This window comes from Emydura macquarii, unplaced genomic scaffold, assembly GCF_026122565.2.
Source record: "Emydura macquarii macquarii isolate MOO-44397 ecotype Brisbane River unplaced genomic scaffold, CSIRO-AGI_Emac_v2 contig_2432, whole genome shotgun sequence".
Taxonomy (NCBI): Eukaryota; Metazoa; Chordata; order Testudines; family Chelidae; genus Emydura; species Emydura macquarii.
In genome coordinates this window covers 2,589,041-2,611,303 of record NW_027132569.1, presented here as the reverse complement: position 1 = coordinate 2,611,303, position 22,263 = coordinate 2,589,041, and the positions used below count along the sequence as shown (strand labels likewise).

Here is a 22,263-nt window from a genome sequence, read left to right as displayed (position 1 = left end):
AGTTGATTGTAATGGCCCAAGACAGCTAATAGTTTTTGTATCTGAGTGGAAGCCATGCCCTTCATTTTCCTTCTACCCAAAATGTCAGACAGTGGGATAGGAAGTAGAGAGGCGCATCAGAAAATCCATCTCTCTTCTTGTTTCTTTCCCTGCACTTCTCTTGAGCTGCTGGTGGCTCCTAAAAGGATTAATTAGGAAGATGTGAGCAGGGGTTGGAACGTCAAAAAACAATCGTCACTTTCATATCTGACCCCTATCACCAGCTGCAGAATTAACAAATTGAATGTCGTCAGCAAACAGGAGTTGCAGATGATATGAAGTTCATTACTAGCCACACAGGGCTTGTGTTCAAAGCTCACTTTAAACAACTCTTGCTGATTAAATTCCATGCAGGAGCTCCTGCCAGACACTGTTAGAAAATAAGAACATCTACCAACTCTCTCTTGTGTTTTTTTTTTTTTTTTTTTTAAACATGTGCCAATTATTTGTCTCCTATCTGCAGGTGCTGGCAAGTATCAGTGCTTTGGCCCCGCTGTCTACAGTCTTATCCATTTGGCGCCTGATCTAGTGCTCTCACATTACCAGCAGTGGGTTCTGTTTTTGACTGTGAAAAGCTGTGAGCATAACTCCCTCTCTTCCCTCCCCCTTCTTTTTTTTCCTCTCACCCTGCTACTCCCACAGTGCTCTTAAAGTGCCTGAAAGTGACAAAATAGACTCTTGGTAACCTTGTTAAAGATGTTCTGATCAAGCGTGGGGGGGGGGGGAAGTGCCATTTCTGTTTAACTGCACAAACTCAGGTATATTTCCATTGTCATTCTCTATTTTGGTTGCTGTGGCTTTCCGCTTGTCTCAAACGCTCTTCCTTTCACATGATGGTAGCAGCTACATGTAGCAAAATTGGAGTGGTGTTTGAAGGCGCTAAAAATCTGTAAAGTCTATCGTCGTATCCAATTCTATCCTTGCCTAGAGAAAGAGGAGATGAGGGCATGGAAGGGAACATAGAAACATTTGTAAAATGTGGAGTTCCTGTGAAGGGGGTTAGCCTCTCAAGTTTTTAGGTCAGGAATCTAAAGTCAAACACGCATAGATTTAGCCCCCCCACCCCCCTCCTGGGAACATTTTGCTTCTTGTCTATTCAGTCACTCGTACAGATTTTTTAATTGAATATCAGTATTACTATAAAGGTCAGATGAGTCCAAAGGATAATGTGGCATCCGACCCCAATCAAATATCTGACACTACAGAAGCCCTGATACTGCTAGCAGGATTCTAGCACCATTTTTTGGACATGATCCTCAGAGGCCACCTAGGGAAAGGTACTTTCTGGATCTACCTATGCTAGGAAGTCTGTGGGGTCAGAGGATTGTGTTGCAACATGGCAGTCCCCATGTATGTATCAGATGTTGGCCATTTCTGTGTAGATGAGTTTCTGTTGGTAATTTTTCTTTTTTGGGAAGTATTGTCCTTAATTGTCATTTGTGTAGCCCTCAGTGGAGTTATAGGTTGCTGAGACGTCACAAGTTTTCTATGAGTTGCACTCACATAGGGAGGCATTTCTATTAGAAATGCACACAACATTCAGGAGGTTTGTTTCTGGGGTTTAGTTCAGGCCAGCATTTCCCAGGTATCATCGTTCAATCCCATTTGGTCTCTTTCAGGCTATCTCTGACTAACCTATCCCCAACATGACTAATCAAAATTACAAGATATTTCATTGTAGCAAGTGTCATTACACCTTTCCTTCATTTTCTCTTCTCTCTTCCAGTGCAGTCTCGAATACCTGTTGCTTTATTAGAGAATACCTGGTCATAGTAAAGTGGTTTGGTTTCTCCTCGTGCATCTTGTGTTTCCTGTGATTTGCTCTGTTATTTAGAGTTTTCAGAGGGGGAAAAAGCTGGTGTTCCTGCCTCCCCCACCTTCTCCCCCCCCCTCCCAAAAAAAAAAAAAAAAATCAGCCAGCTGAATTTTTCTGTTTGACGTCTGTGGAATTATAAAAAGGATGAATCTGGCTGATAGGGTCATTTTATATCCAAAGTTCCCACTGCAATTTCCTTGCTTTTAATTGTATGTGTGGATTCCCCCAAATCCTTGCCTACATGTTGATCTAACAATGGCATTTAAGAGCCTGATTTACAGAATTTGGTACCTGGGAAAACTTCATAAAAATACCTAGCATTACAAATTCAAAATTACATAGCAATTACAGACTTAATTGCATGTGCATCTACTCTTATTTTGTGCCTGCACTCCCAGTAATTGCATGTGCGAACAAATACTGATATTTCATAGCAGCAACTTCCAGCAATGACTGCCCTGTCAATAAAACACCACTGCACTTCTCTAGAAGCATCCTCACCCTACGAATCAAGATAACCGAACAATTAACAAAGGTTGTTAATGGAAGAAACCCACCACCATAAATTAGCCATAAATTACCACAAATAAAAACCAAAATATAATCTTTATTTCCCTGCTTTATTCTCAGTTCCTTACCATTGTTTTGGCAGTGTGCACAGCATTTCTGAATAGAGCAACAAGTTGTAGTAATGTAACTAAGAGCCTCAATCCTAACTCCTTGTCCGTATGTCTGAGCACAGGTTGCTGCATGTCCTACGGCTGCCTTGCTCCGCTGTTGACAGAAAATGTCCACCTTTATTTCACACGTGCAAAGCGGCTGCAGGCAAATATTAAAATTCATTGCTATTGTCATGCTGGCTGGATGGGGGGGGGGGGATTTATTATATTATTTAACATCAGAGTGTGTCAAAATCATCATAATTCATATGAGATATGCCGTGTCAGGTACTGTTAAAAGGCTATAATGTGCTAAGTAAGATGATGATGTTTATGTTCATGTGTTATATATATATAATGGAAGTTATGGATATGGTTGATATAACTGTATTTCAAATTGTGCTGTGTCTGGGCGACACCCCAGACAGGATGGTTGCAGCACTAGCCTGCTTAATGGCCCATTATAGAAATTCACAGGTACAATGGGCCAGGGGGAGAAGCCAGAGATGTACCTGATAAGTCAGCAGTCACTCATGTGACCCTGGACTCCATCTTGTTCCTGTAAAATTCCACAAGCAGCATGGCAAAGACCAAAGGACATAAAAGGCAGCTGCCCGAGATACATTTTGTCTTTCAGTCTGTCTTCAATCTTCACTTACCTCTGAATCAACTCATCTACAACTGAACTGAAGCTGTGAAACAAAGGACTGAGACCCATCCAGGTACTGGATGTACACCAGAGGGACTATACAAATCTACAAACTCCACAATTCTACTAGAAACCTGATACAATTGATTTGAAAGTCCATATATATGTGTCTGATTGCTTTAATCCTTTAACATTTCTCATATAGTTTTAGTTACTAAAGGATTGGCTGGCAGCATGGTATTTTGGGTAAGATCTAAACTTATATAGATCTGGTACTGTGGCTGACTCTTTGGGGTCAGGAGAAACCTTTTTGGTAAAGAGAATAGAGTTTTAAATAACTGGTCTCTTTACTGGACCTAGTGGCTGACTGGGAGTCAGAGACTGAAATGCAGTAAAGGGGGCTGTGTATATTTTATTTTGGCTTCTTGATAATCAGTGTGGGGAATCAGGAGCACTGTTTGTGGCTGGTTGGAAAGTCTGACTTCAGTGTCACTCACCAGTGCTAGGAGAATCTGCTCTCCTTTTACAGCCTGCCCTGACCTTAGCATTTTCAGGTGGCTACCATAGGCATGGATGGGTCACAGCTATGTTAGTCACTGACATTGGCAACTCAAGACAAATCCCCAACTTGTTGTGTCCCCAAAAGCATACTCCACCATCATCCTGCCCCCATAAATAGAGTTGATATATTCTCCAGATTTGTGTAATCATTGAATGGTCTCATAAACCATAGTGAAAAATGGGTTCTCGAGGGTACTCCAAAACACAGTAGAGTTCCACTGATGTCAATATTGCTTGATGGGGAGAGCGCACTGGGAAGTTTGTTTCAGAAGTTTTAATTTTTAAAAGATTTTTGGCATCACGCACTTTCCTTGGTCACTCCGTACGTTATTGTTTATGACCCAAGCAGTTAACCCCAAATAGGTCTTATAGGTTGGTTCTATTAAGGGGAGAAATTGATGGAATCAAGTATTTCTCTGCGGCAATCTAGTGTCTCCCTTTAGGCTTGTGCCACCCACTTCCCGGCACCCAGTAGGACTTATGATAACTTGCCCACTGAATTATGAGACTTTGAGATCTTCTTCCACAATTCCATTGGCTGCCAGAAAACCCCTTGACATTTCAGAGGTGACTTCTAATGGAGGGCAATAACAGGAACTGTGGGATAGGTACCCAAAAGGCAACACAGCCACAACAGCATAGAAAAGTCTAATTGTAAGCAAAACTACAAGCAGCAGGGTTAGTCTGGACCCACTACATCACTGGTGTGATCTCATCTATTCAGTTACCAGTGGTTCTTTTCCCTAGTATACATGCAGGCAGGGTGTCTGGGTCAAGCAAAGCCTATTAGTTTCTCATTAACATATATGTCAAAAACCAGACGGAAAGATTTTTGCATTTAAAAAAAAAAAATAAACGTTAGTGGCCATCCTCACGCTCCCCACTTCTCTAATTTTGTACAAATAATAGAGATGTACTTACAAGCGAATCCATTAAGTATTCTTTATGAGCTGTGACAGAGAGTGCAATAAAGTCCATGTTTTGGCCCCTGGGCCTTCACCAGGACATTTCTTGATTGAAGAGGGCACCATATAAGTACTGTATTCCGTAGCTATACAGAAGCTGTAATAGAGTTAGCCAGCAGTAAAATTGTAATTAATGTCATGTAATATAAAGATTTACCATTTTCTCTAAGGACTCTTCCCTTAAGGCAGTTACTTTGCGTCACTCAGTAATGTTCTGAATTAAAATGACTGTGCCCAACTCCCCCTGCCCTCTCCCTACTTACCCGAACCTCTTTACCCCTTTGCAGGCCTCTGAATCTATGCATGTTCCAGAAGATGTTTACCATAGGATGCCATATCAGTAGAGAGGGGCTATAAAGATGTATTAAAATAATCGATCAATATTGGCACTGGTTTCTCTTTTGCCTGTCTGGTGAAAAATGAAACATTTTGTTTGTTGGGATTTTAGCTTTTTTTCCCCCCTCCTTTCAACCCTTTGGGTTTTTTTCCCCCACAAGCACAGTCAGTTTTTCCCCTCTGTGAAATACTTCTCTATTGCTCTGAGGATGGTAAAAGTGCTGTTGGAGCAAATTTTGAAAAATGGTGATTTGCTTTTGCTACTTTTCTCTGCTAGAGGGCTTTTGCTGAGGTGAAAGTGGTGAAATATTTTGCACTGCTGAATCTGCAAACATACTCAAATGTTAGAAAACACAACATTCACATTTGAAAATTCACTCCTGTGAAGAGGATCCACATAAGGCCTCACTAAATTTTTAGGCCCACTTAAACCCTAAATTGAGGAGTTAATTAGGACTTAACTGGTACATAGGTCTTGCGCTGACTGCCTGCGTAAGGATGGATTTCACCCAAAGCAAAATAGGATAACTGGTCAATTCTAGAGGGTGGTAATGGTATTTTCACTTTGAGCATCAAAGCTGCTCATTTTACAGTCATTTCCATCTCAAGAATACTAATCTTTCCCACGCATCCTAGTGTATTGCTATATAGTTTGAGTCCTTGGGTTCATTTAGAACCTGATCCAAAGTCTATTGAGTCAGTAAGAGACTTTCTATTGACTTCAGTTTGGATCAGACCCTTTAGGAAGTGAACTGCATGAATAATTTTTGAAATTTCACACACTTGTTGTCAGGGGTTGAAATGTTTATTGGCCAAATGGCATGCAGCCATACGGTGAGATGGCCCAGCAACCAAGCGAATAACCACAGTGCTACTGCCTACCAATCAAAAGTACCAACTGAACACTAGACGTTCAGGGTGAAATCTTGGCCCCACGGAATGATAACTCTCACTGTCTTCACTGGAAGCCAGGTTTTCACATCTAGTCTTTAGATCCCAAATAGGGCTGTAGAGAGAGAGAGAGAGAGAGAGTTTCCTTTTAAACTGTAAAACAGGCAAAACTCACCTGATTTTAGTTCTAATGAGCGACCAAATCTCTCTGAGCCACACCCACATCTCCAAGAATATTGGCCAGCCCAGGAACCATCTTCTTCCTTTCCCCACACCTTCCCTACGTAGGAACCTCAGGCTTTGTCAGTGCACAGTGTCGCTTTTCTGCCCCCCTATCGCCAGTCAGTGACCTTCAAAATCAGGAAATGTTCCCCTTATCCACCAATACTCATAGCTTTTGCTTCCGTTTCTGCCTGGGCCCCAGTGTGCACAGTTACAGGGGACTCGATTCTGTTACCACAGTGACGTCTCAAAAGATAGACTAGCTTGTCCATCCCTTGGAAAAGTGAGTGCTGGAGGACGTATTCAAATTGATTCGGGGACTAATTAAAGCTGAGTAAGAGCCCTTTTGTCTTTCCATCCTCCCCCATCCTTTTCCATTCCAGGTATTAGGGTACAAGATTGCTCAGATTGGTTACTTGTAGCTATTTTGTTTCTGGCCCTTTAACAGACTGTGACATAAGCTGCAGTCATATGGATGATTTAATAGAATGTGTGTGATCCTCCTGTTATCACGTACTATAAAATGTAGAGGTGGCAGACCGCCTGTACGCATGGTACTGACTAGAAATATTGCCTAGCAATGCTGCCATGCTATCACAGACTATCAAATTAATATGCAGTTTGATTTTTCCATCTGACTGCATAATGCCTTGCACTGGGCTGGTGAGAGGCAGCTGCAAATGGTCATTTCCCCCAAACAGCCCTCAAGTCAGATCCCATTAGAACTGCTACATCATTCTCCAGTTAATGAATTGCTCACATCTGTGAAATTAGAGCCACTCACTTTTGTTTTGTTTAAATCAAAATTGCAGAACCCATCAGGCAGTCTGCTGCTTCCAGCTACTGTATTCCCACAAAATGATGACAAACTGTATGCTGCTGTTTTGTGGTGGTGCTGTTTGAGTTTGACAAGGAGCATATTATGCAAAGCAGTGCTGGTCTTGTCCCCACAAGCAAAACCACCTTGGTAAGCAGCTGGGTTTAGAACTATGAATTGTCCTATGTGATGATGGGAAAGGGTCTGAGTCTCTGAAAAAGAAGAACTCAGACTATGAAGTCTGTGATGTGTTATCAGAGACTTACACTGTGTAATGCTTTTCCATGAGTGTGACCTATTGATTGAAAAGAGTAGTAATAAATTCAAAGACTGCCCACTTGCATCCTCACTAGCAGTAGGACAATGATTATCTTCACAGATCAATATAGGGGAGTCTCTGACTTAGCCACATACATGTTCTACATAGCTGATAGTGTGTTAATTAGGATTTAATACTTTTGGGGACACCTACAGACCTCCATCAGTCTTTTTTTTTTTTTTTTTTTTTTTTTTTTTCCCTTTTTTTTTCTCTTTGCAGACCTGGTTATGAAATCTAGAGTAAGTTGAAATCATGAATTGGAAAACTGATAAAGAATAACATATCTCCTCCTTTTTTCAAAAACTATCAGTCCCAGTCCTCACTACCTCCCCAAGTCGCTGTCTCTGGTTGTGTCCCCTGTGACTGTGCTCTCTCAGTGCTTCACAAACATTAATGAATTTATCCTCAGCGCACCTCTGTAGATAGTCTCTCTGTTGCTCAGATCCTCATTTATAAAATGGAGCTAAGTAATTTGTGTAAAAAGTCACACAGGAAATCTGTGGCAAAGCTAGGAGTTGAGCTCAGATCTTCTGAGGGTACATCTTCACTGACAGCGCACTTCTGGCGCTGCTGGATCGATCTATCCGGGATCGATTTGAGCAGCAGGGGAGACCCGCTCAATCGATCCAGAAGTCGACTGAATAAATCCCTCCCCCCCCCCCTCGGAAAAATATTAATGCTGCGTCAACGGGAGGGCATTTCCTGTCGGCATAGCGTAGTGGCGACACTGCGCTATTTAGAATTTAGGAAGTCGATGGGAGATACATATGCTACTCTCTGTAGCTTGCTTATCTCCTGTCAACTGCCACTGAATTCCATGGTAAGTGTAGACCAGGCCTCAGTCCTACTCCAGCGCTTTAACCACAAGATCATCCTTCCTGAAGAATTTCTGCTCTTCATTGATGGTTAATGTGCCAACACGTATCTTTTCAACATACTCTGAAGTTGGAGTTCTGGAAAGTGGGTTTTAATCTGGCAACCATTCTGTCTCTTCCCACCACCCTCTTCTATTTCCGACACCAAAGAAATCTCCCTTCCCCCCCTTCTCATTCACAGTTCTCATGCTCAGATTGCTTAGACTTCATAGCTGCTCACAGTGAGTGTAGAACCTTAGAACTTTAAAACTGTTGCAGCAATCAATCTTTATATTTCCCTTTGCTTTCAGTTTTTGATGTCACTGGGCGTCTCCTCTGTGGTGCGTATCCCTTCTCTTATGCTTCTTCCTATTCCCTCACAGAAACCACGCCAAAGTCAGAGGAAATGGAACAGACCTTTAAACTTCAGGTGGGGCTGCAGCAGGCAGAAAAGAACTGCATGGCAGCAGCCTCCTGACATGATGGTCTGTACTGCTTTGTTCTCAGAGGTGGACCATTCAAGATATTCCAAAATCCAAAAGTTAGTTAAGTACCTAGCAGTAATTTAAGGGTAAAAACATTAAAAGGATGTTGAAATTCACCCAAAAATAAACATTAAAAGCCCAGAAATTTCAAAATGAAAATCCAACCACGTTAAGGTATGGAAATACATAGTTAAGGCACCTAAGTATTCTTAACTCTGCCCTGTGGGGGACACTGCAATAAGCATAAAATTATGATGAAGCATTTTAACCGTTTTAGATTAAGCTGATTTAAAAGCTTTTTAGGGAGTTTTCCTTCCTCCCTCTCCCCCAGGACAGCATTAGCTGAGTTTGGCTGCATTAACTGTTTATTTCCAGAACTTAATGGAACAAAAGGGCTTTGTAAAATGGAAGTTTGACTGAAGTAGAGAGAACTAACTTTTCTGTTAGTTACACATGAAGTAAGGGGCAGTTTCTTTTGATTAGACTAAACTTATTTGTGGCCAGTGTCTCTGGGAACAAGATTTCCTACCCTCTGCTACCTCTAATGGAGAAATTCTGGTACACCAGGGAGCCATATTACAGCAGTGAGGGAAAACTGCTTACACTTAACAAGGCCCCACTCCTGCAACTGATTCCACATGGGCCTACCCAAGTGCCTATGCAGAGCCCCCTTCACTTCCAGATGAGCCAGGGGTGCCCTATGTGGTTCTCAGGGCGGGGTTGGGCACTTCCTTTTTTGTTTTAAACAGACCTAAGGAGAGAACACCACAACCAGAAGCATAATACATTGAGGGGCAGTTTATTACGGGTAGGTATTTGACTGTGCTGGGAGCATGGGGACATGTGCCACCTAAGGGGGAATTCTGGGAAGAGACTGTGACTCCAGAGAGGCTCTAGCAGCTTCCTGGCACACAAGCAGTCAGCAAGGCGCACCATCAATTTATAGGGAGGAGGGCCTATGGCCCTGCCTATTTTCAGTGCTTGCTGGGATAGCTTTCACTACTGGGGATGTATTAGAAGAAAGTAGGGTGTGTGTTCCAGTTGTGCCTGACCCTGTGCAAGGAGTGTGCTTCTTGACTCTCTGCCACCAGCTGTACACATTAGGATCCAGTGCAGTCAGCCCCTGCATATAAATAGAGCTGGGCTTGTACCAAACACTCAGTGCAGAACACCACTGAACTCTGTGGAAGTCTTGACTGGGATCCCTACTTTTGTGGCTCTGGGTCATCTCTAACAATAAATTATTGCTATACCAAGAAAAGTGATTCACTTTGCTCCAGTATTTTACCATATACTTCCACAAAGCAAGAACCACCCCTCCTTTTTGGTTTGCGTTTTGAATTGGTTTAAATGTAAAACTCTCATTTGAAAGATGATCCTATTCCACATGGACCAGTTTACTTAATAACAAAGCCCCTCACAACAGAAATATCTTACTCTATTTTGGGAAGCACTCTGAAAGGGCTACATTTTCAAAAGTGACCAATGACTTTTGGGAGCCTCAACTTCTGCTTTTCAACTTCCTGACTTTCAGAATGTGCTGAGCACCCATTCTCTGAAAATTAGGCCCTTTTAAAGTTTCACAGATTGGGCTCCCATAATTTCAGGTCCCACTTTAAAATGTATGCCCATATGTGCTGACATCTTGGTTACCAGACTAGCTACACCTTTGTTTCTGAGCGTACTCCCTGAGTTCTTGGGCCTCATGTCTTCACCTCTGCTGGGGTGGAATCCCCATGATTGTCCCGCTCTCCGACCAGGCCCAGGGCTACTGCTCTCTATGTATCAACTGTGATTACTCAGCAGCCGTGACTGGTTTTGACACATGCAGTTCTTTTGGGAGAGTGTTGGCCACTGCTTAATACAGGTAGCCTTTCTCAAACCAAAAGTATGGTTTAACCTTAAGAGCAGGAGCAAAGCATACCATAAAATAAAAAGGGTTTAAACACAATAAAAGGCCTATATGAATGTCTGTTATCCTAAACTCCTCCAGCTTGTGGTAGTGGGCTAGGCCGCTTTTGGTTCTTCAGCCCCTCCAGAGAATCTGCCTCTGTCAGTCAGTCTGCTCTGCGAATAGCTCCTTGACAATTGCCTCCCCTCTGTGACCTTTTTAACTATTTAGTTCAACTTTTTCATCTCTTATCTCCTAGCCTTGGCATAAGAAGTCATATAACTTTGGCAGGAGACTGGATGTAGCACCTTCCCAGCTAAAAGCTCAGGCATTATCTCTGAGGGATCCCTGCCATGTTTACCAGGAGGTTACTTAAGAAGCTATTGTGTTGCCTTCCTGTTAATTTCCCAACACCCCTGCTATTAAACTAAACCAGTATATGCATACAGTAAATATTGCACTAACCCAGTAAAGCCATAGTTAACTAACCCAATAACAACGTTCACAAATTATTACAGTTCAGCCCGACATCCTTCAATGAACTGCTACTCTAATGAGCTGCAATCCATTCTGGGGCAGACCTTAGAGAGGTAGCTAGTTGGCACAGTGCAAAAGCATCCATGGCAGGGGAAAGTCCGACCAAAGATGTTTTATCTATGCCACTCGGATGATTAGTAAGTAGAGAGAAAAAGATTCCACATTCAATCAAGCTACAAAGGATTTCTTCCTTCCCCGCCCCCCCCCCACAAAAAAAAAAAAAAAAAAAAATCCTATCATCCCTAACACTTATTCATCCTCTGTGAATCAAAGCAGGGTTTTCAATACCAAAAACTAAGATATTGTAAATTTCCACCTCAAATGTATTTTGTGAAAATTAACAGTGGAAAGCTGTCATTTTTGTGCACGAGAACTTGGTAGTTTGTTCTGCATAGCTGTAAAAAAACTTAAAGAACTGATTGTGCTGTCTAGATAGTTTATATGGCCTCCACCACTGTATGAGCCTTACACTATTCCAGTCAGGTGGTATGTTTATTATCCCCTTTTTACAGATGGCAAACTGAGAGGCACAAAGACAATGTGACTTACCTCAGGTCATACAGGGAATCTGTGGGAGAGCCAGGAGATGAACCCAAAGCCTTGCACAGTGTCTCAACCACAAGGCCATCCTTCCTCTAAATACCCGGCTCTCTTTCCTTTTCATTCCCTCAGTCTTGACTGGAGAAATTCAGGCAGCACACCTTGTAAATGTCACAAGTGCTAGGCCTCTATTCTCTAAAACCCCGTGAGGAGAGAACGGACTAATGGCTCCTGCAAGAGACTGTACATTTAGAGTAAGCTGCTGGCTGGTTAGGGGACAGATGAGACCATCCGGCTCATTTCACATTGGACCTCTGGATGAAATTGTATGCATGTCCCAGAGGTAGGTGGCAAAGGTCTTAATCTGTTTAGCAACACAGACTGTCCTCTTGCTTCTTGAGATGACATTTCTCTTTGTATTCCTCCCCATGTTAGACACTTGTCATCTTTGTTACAAATGTGTCCTCCTAATTTAAATGTACACGGATTGGCTTGGTGCTGCGACCTATCAGTTGTTCATTTCATGCTCTTGAATTTTATTATAGACTTGTGTTTCTCTTTAAAAAAAAAAAAAAAAAGTGTGTGGGAGACAAATTAGTTTTCCAGTGCTTTAATCTATGATAGGATTAAACTGGACCGGCTCCTTTAAAAAGTGTCCCCTTCCCCACCGTCCTCTCCACTTCCAATTATAGCACTAATTTCAGTAATGGAGCATTAATAGAGTAATGGGCTGCTGAAACTGGCCTGAAGGAACTGTAGTGCTCAGCACAAATTGAGTAAATAAACCATATATTAGATTTCTAAACAATACTTTTAGTCTAGTCCCCAGGGAAAGAGAGTTGTCAAGACTTACTTAAGTCAACCCTGCAAAATGTATGCAAAAGAATCATCCATTCATACCCTGAGAAACAATGTGGTTTATAGTAGCTGCAAATCTCTCTCTCATAAATCTTTGAGATCCAGACACAGAGAGACTTCTGTTGTTTCCCTTTTCCAATTCCTTTGGCTTGATTTATTTACCAACAAGCATCTTTATGCCCATTTCTATTTGTGTCCTAGTAGAAAGCTGCCTGTGTAGAGTGGAGCCTTGTTCTGATAGAGAATGATTTGCAACTGAAAGTAAAGATTTATCATTAGGCTGTACAAAATTATCTACATATTCTTCACTCTGGGACCCCCTAGTCTCTTTTCCCTCCAAAATCTGTGGCCTTCTGTGAAACATTTTTGTGAATTGTAATTAAAATAGGCTCCCTACCCATTACATTCACACTGAGATTAGTAACGAAGTACCAGCTTCCCAGATTTACCCTACAAAAGATACTGGTACAGAGATATAGGCATGACTTCTTACTGCAGTAGCACCAATATGCCTTAAAGCAAGAGCAGACTGCACATTGTGTGAGGCACTGTACATACATTGTGAGCGACAGTCCCTGCCCCGAAGAGCTTACAGTTTAAATAGACGAGACAGACAAAGTGTATGAAGGGAAACAGAGGTGAAGTGCCCAAGATTACACATCAGGCCAATGGGTGAGATGAGACTGGAGCCCAGGTCTCCTCAGTGCCTGGATAGGACAAAGACCTATTGGCACAGCATGCTGTCTTCCTAACCAATTGATCCCATCTCTAGAGCCTGAACTTGAGAGGCAGTGAGAACCCACAATTCTCATTCAAGTCGGCAACCTCTGGGTGCTCAGTGCCTCTCAAGATCAGGCCCTAATTTTTATGACCCCTCAATAGCCCAGGGCTCTGGACCCTGCCTTTTACCTGTGTTCTTTCAAGTTGGTAATTTGGGTGCTGCATTCTTGAGAGCTACTGTAAAAGCATGCCACTTTTGACACTAGCAATTCATATGATGAGGGACATGGCATATCCTTTTTCTCCCTGAAGAGCAAATAGTCTTATTTATGGATTAGGGCTACTCTGATGGCTGTAGGTATCTTGAAGTGTCACTCAACTCTGAAAAGTGACTATGCAAAAATGACACCTTCTTATTTAACAGGTATGCCCCCTGTGTGTGAACTGAGTCTTTGTTCTGACTCTTGTGACAAAAATAAGTTGTGGGGTTTCTATTATTGTGTTTAGTTCCTATTAGCCCTGAATAAATGACATAGCTAAAAGGAATGAACGGGGATCTAGGCATTCTTGTGCATCAACAGACTTGTTTACGGAGTTTTGATAAGTGAGGCCTGGGCAAGTCTTAGTGGAGCAATGGGTTTGCCAAGTGTCGTTGGTGGCTTATGTAGACCTGCAGGACTGCTCTTATTGTTGTTCATGTGCAAGATGTATTGAAAGAAAACCTGTCCAAAGTAAAAGATGACCTATTATAAAGTACTTTCCATGCTGTGCAGAGCAACAAGCTCACAATGCACAATCACTCACTCACTCTGCACTGATTCCTACGTTACCGAGAATAAGCTAAATAAATAAAACCTAAGCTTGAATGGAAAGAAATGAGATTGCTTTAGCTGCAGAATCAGACTGGTATGGAGGTCCAAAGCATAGGGTCACATCAGGAGAAAATTTTACATGAAACACCATTAACCTGGCCCCAAATGTCTCACACCTATTACTTGAGTTCATTAAAATCACTATGACATATGTCAGGAATCAAAACTCATTCACAGCTATGGGACCAAGCTGATGCAGTTTCATGTGATTTTATTGGAAGTAACTTCAAAAGACATCTGAGCAGAACCAAACCTACTGAGCTGATTGAGTATTGCGGTCTAGAGGACTCAGTCAGGCCAGCGAGCCAGAAAATCCCAAGTTCTAGTCCTGGTTTTACAGCTGACTTTTCTGTGTGGGGTTGGACAAGTCTTTTAAACTCTGCCTCAATGTCCTCTTTTTGCAAAGGAGGGATAATATTTGCCTTAGCCATGAGGATTAAGGAGTTGCTATTTGAATAGCTCCTTGAAAAGGTAAAAGCGATTAGAATGCCAAGTGTGATTATTTTATTACTGAAAACACATACAGTGTTGTGGAATAAAAACTTAGGTACATGACTGTGTCCTGACTGGAATGTGTGGTACATAATCTTAATTAAAAAGATTGGATTCTTCTAATATTAGCCTGGAATTTAGACCCTCCTCTACCCTCCCTTTTTCACAGCTTTAATGTTCTCAAATTCAGCCCTCTGTGTACCAAACTCATGTTGACTTCAAGGTGGCCTCATAGGATCAGGCTCATAGTAATCACTTCATTTGTGTTTAGAAAATCTATTTTGCTTTCTTTCATGGTTGAGAGCTCTTTTTGTTTAGAATATCACCAGGTTCAATCATCACTGGAATTCAGTCTGTTAACTTAAAAATTGGATTTTTTTGGTTTTTGGGTTTTTTTTTTTTTTTTTTGGGTTTTTGGTTTACACACCTGACTTTCTGAATTACAACCCTGGCAATGGCACAGTATTTGTTAATATAAGTAATAATTACACAAACAATAAGTTAAAATAAATTAAGGATGGAAAGTCAAGCATTCAAAAGTGAGGAACTATTAGAATTAAGCCTGCCCAGGAACCTTAACTGGCCCCCTTGTACATGTACTGCTTTAGGATAAAGTCTTTAATTACATGATCATATGCTATTTTTTCCACAGGACCCCTGCCTCATTGAGTGCACAGGACAGATGGACTGCATTTAATATTTTCTATTCAATATTTTGTTTTATCCTCATTGTTCAACATGTGCTCCCAGGCCTTATTTGCTGCACACTAATCAAACACTGCTCTGCATACAGAATTAGTAATTTCCTTGTGGGCTTTTCTGTGCTGCTCATCACTGTAGCATTTGTGTGTTTTACAAACACTAATTAATTAATCTTCGCAACACCCCTGGAAGGTGAGGCAGTGGTATTATCCCCATTTTACAGATGGGGAGCTGAGGCACAGCAAGATTAAAGTAAAAGTTTCTGCTAATTCCTGGTGCCCACTTTGACGTGCCTAAGACTTGATTTTGCAGAGTATTTAGCATTATATAGTGCACTCTATGTTTAAAGCACAGCTTCCACTGACTTCAGTTGCAATTGTGAACGCTCTTCACTTCTCCTGGGAGCGCAGACTCCTGGGTCTTAAATTGGGTAACAGAAAATGAGGAACGCACCTGTGAAAAGTGAGGTTTAAGTGACTTACCTAGAGTTGCATAGGATTTCTGTGGTAGAGGCAGAGAGAGAATCCAATTCTTCAGGGCAGTATCCAACTGTCTTAACTGTGAAACCATCCCTTCTCTTCCTGTTGTCCCTTGCCTCATTCACTACACACCTTCCAATTTCTGCAACAAATGAAGCAAGGAGCCTACAAGCAACTGCATCTTATGTTACGCAACGCTCATTCATCCCCAGAGCAGGTGCATCCAGTGCACTGAATTAGGCAGGGGTCCGGTGGGAAAAAATGTGCTTGTAATTAAAGACTGTATCACAATGCATATGCACAAAGGGGGTTATACTGAGATTGTACAGGGGCCCTTACTTCTGGCACTTCCTAAATTTGAGTGCTTGACTTTGCAACCTTAATATTGTTCTTTCAGTGTTTTTGTGTGTGTGTAATTTCTTAGGTTTCTAACAAAGCAAACTGAAAAAACAGAAGTTTGGTCACATGGCATCATACTGACCCTCACCTAGTTCATCAGCAGTCAAACCTTTGACACTTGAGCTAAGGAATTAACTGAGAGCAATAGTAGGTTGCCTTCCTGTACATAGACCAGAACTCAAGGGGGATGAGAGACACCCTTTGCCAGTGAGTTTCACAGATCTTTGTTGACAGCAGAGGAATGGTGAGACTCAGGAACCTTGGGTTTCATTCCATGCTCTGAAGGGGAGTTTTCTCTAGTGGGCATGGACTCTTCTGCCTGTTCCCTACAAACTTGGCTCTTTCTGCCCCATCCCCTCCAACCAGTCCATGTCCCAGTCTTGTATCTTCCTTACCTCTGGCTCCTTGTCCCAGTCCTGTTCTCTTTGCTTAGGCCCTCATTGTCCACAGGCGGCAGATCGGGTAGCTCCATGGGCTCGTCTTCGGGGGGTACTCAGCCCCAATGACCACTCCTCAGTCCTAGTTTTTTCTTCCAGGGTCTTTCTCTTCCAGTCTTTCTGAGTCCCAATCTCCCCCACACAGTCACTCCCAGTTCTTCCCTTCTGGCCCCTCATCCAATCTGTCTCTTCCCCTGCCCACTGGTTCCCATTCTCCTTTCCTGAGCTCCTTATCCAAATTCAGTCTCCCCTTATCCGCTCCCTGCCTCTTTGTCCCGGTCTGTTTACCCAGCCAGTCCTAGTTTTCCCCTCTACACTCCAGCTCTTTGTCAGATCTATCCCCCTCCTGCCCTCACTCTCCTCTGTTTTAGTCCCAGTCTTTGTCCACTCAGTGCCAGGCTCCTCTAGATCTTCATCCAATCTCTGTGTTGCCCATCCTCAGTTAGCTGGCTCCCACATTCTCCCTCTATTCATTCCCACCTCCCCCTGTTTCCTTCACCAGCTCCCAGACTCCTTCTCCAACCAGTTCCAGCTTCCCCTCTCCCAACCCCTAGTTCCAGTCTTTGCCCAACTAGTCCCAAATCCCCACTCCCCAGCTACAGTCCCAGCCTATCCACCTAATGAGTCAGTCTCTGCTCTCCCCACTTCATCTCCCAATTCCAGACTCCTGGCTGAACCAGTCCCAGTCTCCTTCCCTTACGCTCTGTCCCTCTCCTCCCTCCAGTTCCAATCTCACCAGATTCCTTTGTCATCCCCCAAGTCTGGCATTTGTCCCCTCTGCATTCAAACTGGGTCTTCTGCATCCATCCATACCAGCAGGGCGGTCACTGACAGCACAGAAAAAACAGGCTCCCTGCTCTCCGTACTGGTGCCTGGCCCCACCCTGACCCAGAGCAGCCATTCCAGGGAAAGTCCAGCTTCATCCTTGTAGCCCAGGGTTGGAGCATGCTCAGTCACTCTGTAGGGCTGGATCATGTACAGTCTAGTCAACACTAGGAGCTGTGAGAGAGGCTTAAATTGCTCAAAAAAGAAAATCTTCAGAGATTTAACTACTAAAATCCAAGAAGTCTCCACTGAGCATGTGTGAACTGTGTTTTTTCAAAGGCCTATAATGGCTAAATTTGGGTGAATTACCATGGGGATGGCAAAAGGCACATCTCTGACACAAAAGCCAAATTTCAAGTCCCTGCGCCAAAGCATGAGGGCTCTTGATCTGTTCAAAGACGAGGACGCAAGGATTATTTTAACATGGGCAGAACAACATATTTTTCCCTAGCCTCTCTTTTAGAAACAAACAAATTCAGCCTGAGGCAAACACTTGGCATGAAAAATTTCAGGCCAAAAGGTTAAAGTTTTACAAAGTGATCATCAGCAACTGAAAACAGCATCTTACAACAGAAAGTGTTAGGCAACCTTAATAATGTTGTTATAGGCACTACCAGCTTATAACAATAGTGAGTCATGAAACTTTCTTTTCATTGAACACTGGTGCAGAAATCTTAATGTCTGAGCCTAGTCACTGGATGAAATATAATATTTTTTTTTTAATTGAAAAGTTCAGGCAGTGTTTGTTCAGCAAAGTATATTCCTGTTTACACCTTGAAATATCTGAATAGTAAATTAAGCTTTCTCCTTGAGCAATCTTCCTTTATTTCTATCTATGCATTTATAATGTGCCCTTCGCTGTAGTGTCTATTTGAATGGTAAGTCAGAGCAGCATTAAAAAACAATTAATTTAGTGTTGGTGAAGTGCCAAACTGACAGCCCTAGAGACTGAAGTTCCCTGTTTGTCCCCAGAACAGGTACAGTGTGGACTGTTTCTCTGCTAAGCCTGCCAAGCCAACAAGGTTGTAAATTAGTGCCAACTGTTGAGACTGCTTTTCTAACATGGCCATCTGTTCATTGATCTTAAACTAACCTAGGTAACTAGTCATCCGATGGAGAACAGTTTTTTCCTGCCCACAAGACAATTTTTTTGCATATGAATGGTCATTTGGAATATATTACGATTTTATATTCTATATTGTATATTTTTCCTTTGTGTTGCACATTTTTCATTTGCAAACATAAATACATAACAATCTGTATTATGAAAAGGCAGATATTTTATGAAACTCCCCAAATGTTTTGTGGCTCTTCCATCCCAATTTTGTTTCTAAAGTACTCTTTTGGATGCTTACTCATATATCCAAGAGGCAATTTTGACCCATACGTGGTAAAGCACTTTAGGATTCTTTGAGATGATGCTTTCTTGTAAAGTATTAATATTGCAGGAAATGTTTTGTTCCAATGGGAAAAAATTGATTGTTTTCTTAAAGGTTTTGGGGTTTTGTTGAAAAATTTTGGCCCAACATTTTTTGTTAGTTTTTGGTTGCTATTTTTCAGTTTTCAGGTTTTTGACATTGAGGAAAACTCAATCCCCTCCCTTTCCTAGACATTTCCTACAGAAATTTCCCTTTTGATGAAAAAATCCACTTTAAAACAACAACACCCCCCCAACCTTTTTAAATGAAGAATTTTGATTAGGTGTAATTATTATCTCAATTTTCCTTTGCATTTTCTTGTGGTGGTGGTGTTTTTGCATCTGGATCGAAGACTTATTTCTCCAATCCTGGGCAGCCTGACAATAAACCAAAAAGAAGCCACCATAATACTCAGTGTCACTGGTGGTAACGTCGATCAAAGAAACACCTTCCGAAGAGCAGCATAGTATTAGCATTGGCTGCCAACCTGAGAAAAAGTCATACGATTGAAGACAACTAATAGCAGCCCATTCCCTCTTTCTCCACTCAACAGGCTGTTAAGACCAAGAAGAGCTCCTGGAGAGATCACAAGAGCTAGAGAATTTTTAGAATGTGTTATGCTTGGTAATGGCAGTAGTCCCTGATGGCATTCCATTGTCACAGAATGGATGCACAGAATATATCCCAGACCCTGACTCTATGTTGTTGTATGTCTATGTATATCACTAAAGAAGGGGAGAATGGGGTCACGCATACTTTTTCCCCCCCAGATGGTGTTAAATCTCCAATTCTACCTTAATGACTGTGATAAACTAGTAGAAAATAAATGTTCTTTTAATAAAGAGGCTCCACTGCTACTCACTACCCTTAGAAGAACAGGATAAGCTATCCAAGAGATAATAAAAAGCTAGCTGGGAGAAATCCAATGTCCATTCCTATAACTTGCTCTGCAACTGAGGTACCAGGGAGAAGGCTGGATTTTGTGTGTATGCAACGTGTGTAGTACAGCCACATGGGGGCTTCCTGTATGATAGTGTGCAGGGGGGGGAGTAGATATAAGCAGACCAGAGTGAAGAGGAGCCTGGAAAATGTGCCACTGCCCAGATCATCAGGCCTCTCCCCTTCGGCAGGGTTATGTTAGGACCACAGAGCAGTTCTGCAGCTGCTTGGTAGGCTTGTCAGGAGTCCGCCTCCCCACTTCTCTCTATGCACCTCCCTGGCACCTTGCCCAGCTACTTGGACTGGGCAGTCGGATGGGGAGTTGAGCTTGCACTAAAGGAAATTGTAGGAGTCATTGCACAAGTTAGACTAGCATACTTGAAAACCTGGATTTTAAGAATAAAGAGATTACAAGGGTGCGGCTTCCAGGCATCATAGGTAATGGAGCTGCACCAGCAATGAATTTGACCTTGTTTTTAGCCTGACTTTTTTAATTTGCATGAAAATAACAATTGTTTTAGCAGTCCCAAGTGTGTGAATTAGAGACAACTTGTGTATAATCTCTCAGATGCTTACCTAACATTAACTGTGCGAACTTCATTTATATGTAGGCGCATGGCTCTTGTGTTTTTCTTCTCTACTGGTTTCCTAAATCCCTGCTATTTAGTGCTTGTTCCTTCCAGTCCTGTCAGATCTTCAAAGGATTGAAGAGGATTGGGCTGGAGCAGTGCTTGGATGAAATACTTTTCTAGAGTGATTTCCTCATTGCATCACCATCACTCTTCTAACCTTCTTGGATATAATTCAGCAGCTGGTTAACTGCACCTATCAATGCTATGTAAACTACTGGAAATCCCTACTGAAATTGGTACCTTTAACTTTATACCATGTCAATGCTATTGCAATGAAATGTTAAGTATTCTTTAGTCTATCACAGAGAGTGAGAAATTGAACTTTTCATAACAGATTTATTGTACACGTCATTTCCTGGGATTTGAAATGAGAGAATCAATCAGCAATGCTGGGACTCCTTTGTAAGTTCTATGCGGCAGGGACCATCTTTGTGTTCTGTACTTGTCCAGCACCTATCACAACTGGGTCCTTGTCCATGACAAGGTCTTCTAGGCGCCACAGCAATGCACATAATAAATGACATCACCAGGAACGATGGAGTAGGCACACCACCCGGTGCTAGCCAGGACAGTCACACACGATGGACATTTTTGAATACTTTCTTTGTTGGGATTTTCTTGGAATATATGTAAAAATAAATACAGTGTGGAGGTGATTGATCATCAATGCTTTATCGTATACACATGTTGCTGTTTTATATGCATCTTGCAGAATGATTTTTTTTTTTGTACTGCGAAGGCATTAGGGGTGAGTTTTGTTTGTGTTACTCTATGGAGTTGCCTTTTTAAGGGTATGAATTGATTCAGAGTGGCTGGGACCATGGTAGTGGTCCTAAGGCATTTTTATGGTGTGGTGTCTTATGCACTGCATGATCATTATGTAGTTTTCTTTTGTGTATCCATGTGTTGTGCATGTCGATTATAAATTAGGCTTGTGGGTCCTTGTAATCTGAGAAACACACATAGTACATTTGATACTATGCTGAAAATACTAGATCCTATGTTGAAAAGAGAAAGTTGCATAATGGAAAGTAGAGATAGAAGGAAGAGGATAGGACATGAGGGAAGAAGTGACAGTTAAAGCAGAGGGGTTACTTAAACAAAAAACTAGTAGTCCCTAAACCAGCACTTGCATTTATCTCTAATGCTGATACGGTAGTGCAGAGTTCTGAAAATGTTCTGCACTTTGGAGGGCCTACTTTCAGATGGGATACTGAATCAAGATCCTCACCCCCCCCCCTTTTTTTTTCTGGCTCTGATGCCTGTCCAGGAGGAAGTGAGAGATCTTATGACACATTTAAAGGGGAAGGAAATGATCCCAGTATCTTGGTTAACATTCCCTCTGTCAGTAAAATAGATTCTAGTGTATGGGGATGCTGTCGATGCGTGAAAATGCCTAGTATGCCAGGTTGCACAGTCTCTTCATTACATAGATCAGATCCTTAACTGGTGTAAATCAACATGGAGCCACGGTGATTTGTGCCAAATGAGAATTTGGCCCAACATGGATTTGTGACACTTTGGGGATATCTTGAGTTTGAAAGGTGCTATATGAGACTCATTATCAAGACTAGAATATCTTTTGAAAATAAATAAAATAAAATACAAAACAGAACTGCTAACAGCTAAAATGATTTTATGGACTCAGGTCTGGGCTGTGTGCTATGAAGAACCCTACGGGTTGAATAACTTTATTGTGCAAAATATTTTCGTCTCCTCTTTTAGCAGAGACATATTCTCTGAGCTCTTGTTTTATGACTTGTACTTTGAGGACTGAAAGTGCATTAAATCAGCAAAGCATCTTTGAAAGGATAATGATCTTAAAGTAATTTACCTTTTGGTGCCTAAAAAGTTAATTCTTTACTGTTTACTATCCTTAAAGTTTATATGGGTTCTCCTTCAGTGAACA

The 22,263-nt window shown here is 41.9% G+C and overlaps 1 long non-coding RNA gene across 2 annotated transcripts in view; it reads left to right on the top strand.

Moving 5' to 3' along the window:
• Positions 1-22,263, top strand: part of LOC137162568 (uncharacterized) — a 136,820-nt gene that overhangs the window by 9,465 nt on the left and 105,092 nt on the right. For both annotated transcript variants that reach the window (XR_010922403.1, XR_010922404.1), the window contains exon 2: positions 503-616. This is a non-coding gene — a long non-coding RNA (uncharacterized lncRNA). The remainder of the gene's footprint in view (positions 1-502; positions 617-22,263) is intronic.